The sequence below is a fragment of the Rhipicephalus microplus genome, unplaced genomic scaffold (assembly GCF_043290135.1).
Source record: "Rhipicephalus microplus isolate Deutch F79 unplaced genomic scaffold, USDA_Rmic scaffold_58, whole genome shotgun sequence".
Taxonomy (NCBI): domain Eukaryota; kingdom Metazoa; phylum Arthropoda; class Arachnida; order Ixodida; family Ixodidae; genus Rhipicephalus; species Rhipicephalus microplus.
In genome coordinates this window covers 230839-236985 of record NW_027464631.1, presented here as the reverse complement: position 1 = coordinate 236985, position 6147 = coordinate 230839, and the positions used below count along the sequence as shown (strand labels likewise).

The window sequence follows — 6147 nt, the reverse complement described above, 5'->3', positions numbered from 1 at the left end:
GCAATTGGCTAGCGCGATCGGCTGTTAACCGAAAGGCTGGAGGTTCGAGCTCTCCCGGGAGTGGTGTGTTGCTTTTTTTTGCGCTGATAGCTTTGAATATATGTTCTGATGGTGGTGGGAGTGGAGCACGACTGTCTCCGTGGCGCAATCGGCTAGCGTGATCGGCTGTTAACCGAAAGGTTGGAGGTTCGAGCCCACTCGGTGGTGGTGCGGCGCTTTTTTTCCTTTGGGCTGATAGCTCTGAAGAAATGTTCTGACGGGGGGGAGAGTGGAGCACGACTGTCTCCGTGGCGCAATTGGCTGGCGCGATCGGCTGTTAACCGAAAGGTTGGAGGTTCGAGCCCACTCGGTGGTGGTGCGGCGCTTTTTTTTCTTTGGGCTGAGTGCTTTGAAGATATGTTGTGATGGTGGTGAGAGTGGAGCAGGACTGTCTCCGTGGCGCAATTGGCTAGCGAGATCGGCTGTTAACCGACAGGTTCGAGGTTCAAGCCCTCCCGGGAGTGGTGTGTTGCTTTTTTCTTTGCGCTGATAGCTTTGAAGATATGTTCTGATGGTGGTGGGAGTGGAGCACGACTGTCTCCGTGGCGCAATCGGCTAGCGCGTTCGGCTGTTAACCGAAAGGTTGGAGGTTCGAACCCTCCCGGGAGTGGTGTGTTGCTTTTTTTTCTTTGCCCCTATAGCTTTGAAGATATGTTCTGATGGTGGTGAGAGTGGAGCACGACTGTCTCCGTGGCGTAATTGGCTAGCGCGATGGGCTGTTAACTGAAAGGTTGGAGGTTCGAGCCCACCCGATGGTGGTGCGGCTCTTTTTTTTCTTTGGGCTGATAGCTCTGAAGAAATGTTCTGACGATGGTGAGAGTGGAGCAGGACTGTCTCCGTGGCGCAATTGGCTAGCGCGATCGGCTGTTAACGGAAAGGTTGGAGGTTCGAGTTCTCCCGGGAGTGGTGTGTTGCTTTTTTTTGCGCTGATAGCTTTGAAGATATGTTCTGATGGTGGTGGAAGTGGAGCACGACTATCTCCGTGGCGCAATTGGCTAGCGCGACCGGCTGTTAACCGAATAGTTGAAGGTTCAAGCCCACCCGGTGGTGGTGCGGCGCTTCTTTTTCTTTGGGCTGATAGCTCTGAAGAAATGTTCTGACGGGGAGGAGGGTGGACCACGACTGTCTCCGTGGCGCAATTGGCTGGCGCGATCGGCTGTGAACCGAAAGGTTGGAGGTTCGAGCCCACTCGGTGGTGGTGCGGCGCTTTTTTTTCTTTGGGCTGATAGCCTTTAAGATATGTTCTGATGGTGGTGAGAGTGGAGCAGGTTGTCTCCGTGGCGTAATTGGCTAGCGCGATGGGCTGTTAACTGAAAGGTTGGAGGTTCGAGCCCACCCGATGGTGGTGCGGCTCTTTTTTTTCTTTGGGCTGATAGCTCTGAAGAAATGTTCTGACGATGATGAGAGTGGAGCAGGACTGTCTCCGTGGCGCAATTGGCTAGCGCGACCGGCTGTTAACCGAATAGTTGAAGGTTCAAGCCCACCCGGTGGTGGTGCGGCGCTTCTTTTTCTTTGGGCTGATAGCTCTGAAGAAATGTTCTGACGGGGAGGAGGGTGGACCACGACTGTCTCCGTGGCGCAATTGGCTGGCGCGATCGGCTGTGAACCGAAAGGTTGGAGGTTCGAGCCCACTCGGTGGTGGTGCGGCGCTTTTTTTTTCTTTGGGCTGATAGCCTTTGGGATATGTTCTGATGTTGGTGAGAGTGGAGCAGGACTGTCTCCGTGGCGGAATTGGCTAGCGAGATCGGCTGTTAACCGAAAGGTTCGAGGTTCAAGCCCTCCCGGGAGTGGTGTGTTGCTTTTTTCTTTGCGCTGATAGCTTTGAAGATATGTTCTGTTGGTGGTGAGAGTGGAGCACGACTCTCTCCGTTGCACAATTGGCTAGCGCGATCGGGTGTTAACCAAAAGGTTGGAGGTTTGAGCCCACCCGGTGGTGGTGCGGCGCTTTTTTTCCTTTGGGCTGATAGCTCTGAAGAATTGTTCTGACGGTGGTGAGAGTGGAGCATGATTGTCTCCTTGGCGCAATTGGCTAGCGCGATCGGCTGTTAACCGAAAGGTTGGAGGTTCGAGCCCTACCGGGAGTGGTGTGTTGCTTTTTTCTTTGCGCTGATAGCTTTGAAGATATGTTCTGATGGTGGTGAGAGTGGAGCACGACTCTCTCCGTGGCGCAATTGGCTAGCGCAATGGGCTGTTAACTGAAAGGTTGGAGGTTCGAGTCCACCCAGTAATGGTATGTTGCTTTTTTTTCTTTGGGCTGATAGCTTTAAAGATATGTTCTGATGGTGGTGAGAGTGGAGCAGGACTGTCTCCATGGCGCAATTGGCTAGCGCGATCGGCTGTTAACCGAAAGTTTGGAGGTTCCAGCCCACCTGGTGGTGGTGCGGCGCTTTTTTTTCTTTGGGCTGTTAGCTCTGAAGAAATGTTCTGACGGTGGTGAGAGTGGAGCACGACTGTCTCCGTGGCGCAATTGGCTAGCGAGATCGGCTGTTAACCGAAAGGTTCGAGGTTCAAGCCCTCTCGGTAGTGGTGTGTTGCTTTTTTCTTTGCGCTGATAGCTCTGAAGAAATGTTCTATTGGTGGTGAGAGTGGAGCACGACTTTCTCCGTTGCGCAATCGGCTAGCGCGATCGGGTGTTAACCAAAAGGTTGGAGGTTCGAGCCCACCCGGTGGTGGTGCGGCGCTTTTTTTTCTTTGGGCTGATAGCTCTGGAGAATTGTTCTGACGGTGGTGAGAGTGGAGCACGACTGTCTCCTTGGCGCAATTGGCTAGCGCGATCGGCTGTTAACCTAAAGGTTGGAGGTTCGAGCCCTCCCGGGAGTGGTGTGTTGCTTTTTTCTTTGCGCTGATAGCTTTGAAGATATGTTCTGATGGTGGTGAGAGTGGAGCACGACTGTCTCCGTGGCGTAATTGGCTAGCGCAATGGGCTATTAACCGAAAGGTTGGACGCTTGAACCCACCCGGTGGTGGTGCGGCACTTTTTTTCCTTTGGGCTTATAGCTCTGAAGAAATGTTCTGACGGTGGTGAGAGTGGAGCACGACTGTCTCCGTGGCGAAATTGGCTAGCGCGATGGGCTATTAACCGAAAGGTTGGAGGTTCGAGCCAACCCGGTGGTGGTGCGGCGCTTTTTTTTCATTGCCCTGATAGCATTGAAGATATGTTCTGTTGGTGGTGAGAAAAGAGCACGACTCTCTCCGTGGCGCAATTGGCTAGCGCGATCGGCTGTTAACCGAAAGGCTGGAGGTTCGAGCTCTCCCGGGAGTGGTGTGTTGCTTTTTTTTGCGCTGATAGCTTTGAATATATGTTCTGATGGTGGTGGGAGTGGAGCACGACTGTCTCCGTGGCGCAATCGGCTAGCGTGGTCGGCTGTTAACCGAAAGGTTGGAGGTTCGAGCCCACTCGGTGGTGGTGCGGCGCTTTTTTTCCTTTGGGCTGATAGCTCTGAAGAAATGTTCTGACGGGGGGGAGAGTGGAGCACGACTGTCTCCGTGGCGCAATTGGCTGGCGCGATCGGCTGTTAACCGAAAGGTTGGAGGTTCGAGCCCACTCGGTGGTGGTGCGGCGCTTTTTTTTCTTTGGGCTGAGTGCTTTGAAGATATGTTGTGATGGTGGTGAGAGTGGAGCAGGACTGTCTCCGTGGCGCAATTGGCTAGCGAGATCGGCTGTTATCCGACAGGTTCGAGGTTCAAGCCCTCCCGGGAGTGGTGTGTTGCTTTTTTCTTTGCGCTGATAGCTTTGAAGATATGTTCTGATGGTGGTGGGAGTGGAGCACGACTGTCTCCGTGGCGCAATCGGCTAGCGCGTTCGGCTGTTAACCGAAAGGTTGGAGGTTCGAACCCTCCCGGGAGTGGTGTGTTGCTTTTTTTCTTTGCCCTTATAGCTTTGAAGATATGTTCTGATGGTGGTGAGAGTGGAGCACGACTGTCTCCGTGGCGTAATTGGCTGGCGCGATGGGCTGTTAACTGAAAGGTTGGAGGTTCGAGCCCACCCGATGGTGGTGCGGCGCTTTTTTTTCTTTGGGCTGATAGCTCTGAAGAAATGTTCTGACGATGGTGAGAGTGGAGCAGGACTGTCTCCGTGGCGCAATTGGCTAGCGCGATTGGCTGTTAACCGAAACGTTGGATGTTCGAGCCCACCCGATGGTGGTGCGGCGCTTTTTTTTCTTTGGGCTGATAGCTCTGAAGAAATGTTCTGACGGTGGTGAGAGTGGAGCCGGACTGTCTCCGATGCGGAAGTGGCTAGCGCGATCGGCTGTTAACCGAAATGTTGGAGGTTCGAGCCCTCCCGGGAGTGGTGTGTTGCTTTTTTCTTTGCGCTGATAGCTTTGGAGATATGTTCTGTTGGTGGTGAGAAAGGAGCATGACTCTCTCTGTGGCGCAATTGGCTAGCGCGATCGGCTGTTAACCAAAAGGTTGGAGGTTCGAGCCCACCCGGTGGTGGTGCGGCGCTTTTTTTCTTTGGGCTGATAGCTCTGAAGATATGTTCTGGTGGTGGTGAGAGTGGAGCGGGACTGTCTCCGTTACGCGATTCTCTAGCGCGATCGGCTGTTAACCGAAAGGTTGGAGGTTCGAGCCCACCCGGTGGTGGTGCGGCGCTTTTTTTTCTTTCGTCTAATAGCTTTGAATATATGTTCTGATGGTGGTGAGAGTGGAGCAGGACTGTCTCCGTGGCGCAATTTGCTAGCGCGATCGGCTGTTAACAGAAAAGTTGGAGGTTCGAGCCCTCTCGGGAGTGGTGTGTTGCTTTTTCTTTGCGCTTATAGCTTTTGTTCTGATGGTGGTGAGAGTGGAGCATGACTGTCTCCGCGGCGCAATTGGCTAGCGCGATCGGCTGTTAACCGAAAGGTTCGAGGTTCAAGCCCTCCCGGGAGTGGTGTGTTCTTTTTTCTTTGCGCTGATAGCTTTGAAGATATGTTCTGTTGGTGGTGAGAAAGGAGCACGACTCTCTCCGTGGCGCAATTGGCTAGCGCGATCGGCTGTTAACGAAAAGGTTGGAGGTTCGAGCCCACCCGGTGGTGGTGCGGCGCTTTTTTCCTTTGGGCTGATAGCTCTGAAGAAATGTTCTGACGGTAGTGAGAGTGGAGCAGGACTGTCTCCGTGGCGCAATTGGCTAGCGCGATGGGCTGTTAACCGAAAGGTTGGAGGTTCGAGCCCACCCGAAGGTGGTGTGGCCCTTCTTTTTCTTTGGGCTGATAGCTCTGGAGAAATGTTCTCACGGTGGTGAGAGTGGAGCATGACTGTCTCCTTGGCGCAATTGGCTAGCGCGAGCGGCTGTTAACCGAAAGGTTGGAGGTTCGAGCCCTCCCGGGAGTGGTGTGTTGCTTTTTTCTTTGTGCTGATAGCTTTGAAGATATGTTCTGATGGTGGTGAGAGTCTAGCACGACTGTCTCCGTGGAGTAATTGGCTAGCGCGATGGGCTATTAACCGAAATGTTGGACGCTCGAGCCCACCCGGTGGTGGTGCGGCGCTTTTTTTCCTTTGGGCTGATAGCTCTGAAGAAATGTTCTGACGGTGGTGAGAGTGGAGCATGACTGTCTCCGTGGCGCAATTGGCTAGCGTGATCGGCTGCTAACTGAAAGGTTGGAGGTTCGAGCCCTCCCGGGAGTGGTGTGTTGCTTTTTTTCTTTGGGCTGATAGCTTTGAAGATATGTTCTGATGGTGGTGAGAGTGGAGCAGGGCTGTCTCTGTGGCGCACTCGGCTAGCGCGATCGGCTGGTAACCGAAAAGTTGGAGGTTCGAGCCCACGCGGTGGTGGTGCGGTGCTTTTTTTTCTTTGGGCTGATAGCTTTGAAGATATTTGTGATGGTGGTGAGAGTGGAGCACGACTGTCTCCGGGGCACAGTTGGCTAGCGCGATGGGCTGTTAACTGAAAGGTTGGAGGTTCGAGCCCTCCCAGGTGTGGTGTGTTGCTTTTTTTTGTTTTGACTGATAGCTTTGAAGATATGTTTTGATGGTGGTGAGAGTGGAGCACGACTGTCTCCGTGGAGTAATTGGCTAGCGCGATGGGCTATTAACCGAAATGTTGGACGCTCGAGCCCACCCGGTGGTGGTGCGGCGCTTTTTTTCCTTTGGGCTGATAGCTCTGAAGAAATGTTCTGACGGTGGTGAGAG

The 6147-nt window shown here is 53.5% G+C and overlaps 2 non-coding genes across 2 annotated transcripts; both read left to right on the top strand.

The window, feature by feature from the left end:
• The first annotated feature begins 572 nt into the window (after window positions 1–572).
• On the top strand, window positions 573–649 carry TRNAN-GUU (transfer RNA asparagine (anticodon GUU)). The gene has a single exon. It is a non-coding gene; the product is annotated as a tRNA-Asn (tRNA).
• A 3161-nt stretch (window positions 650–3810) lies between these two features.
• TRNAN-GUU (transfer RNA asparagine (anticodon GUU)) lies at window positions 3811–3887 on the top strand. The gene has a single exon. It is a non-coding gene; the product is annotated as a tRNA-Asn (tRNA).
• Window positions 3888–6147: the final 2260 nt, after the last annotated feature.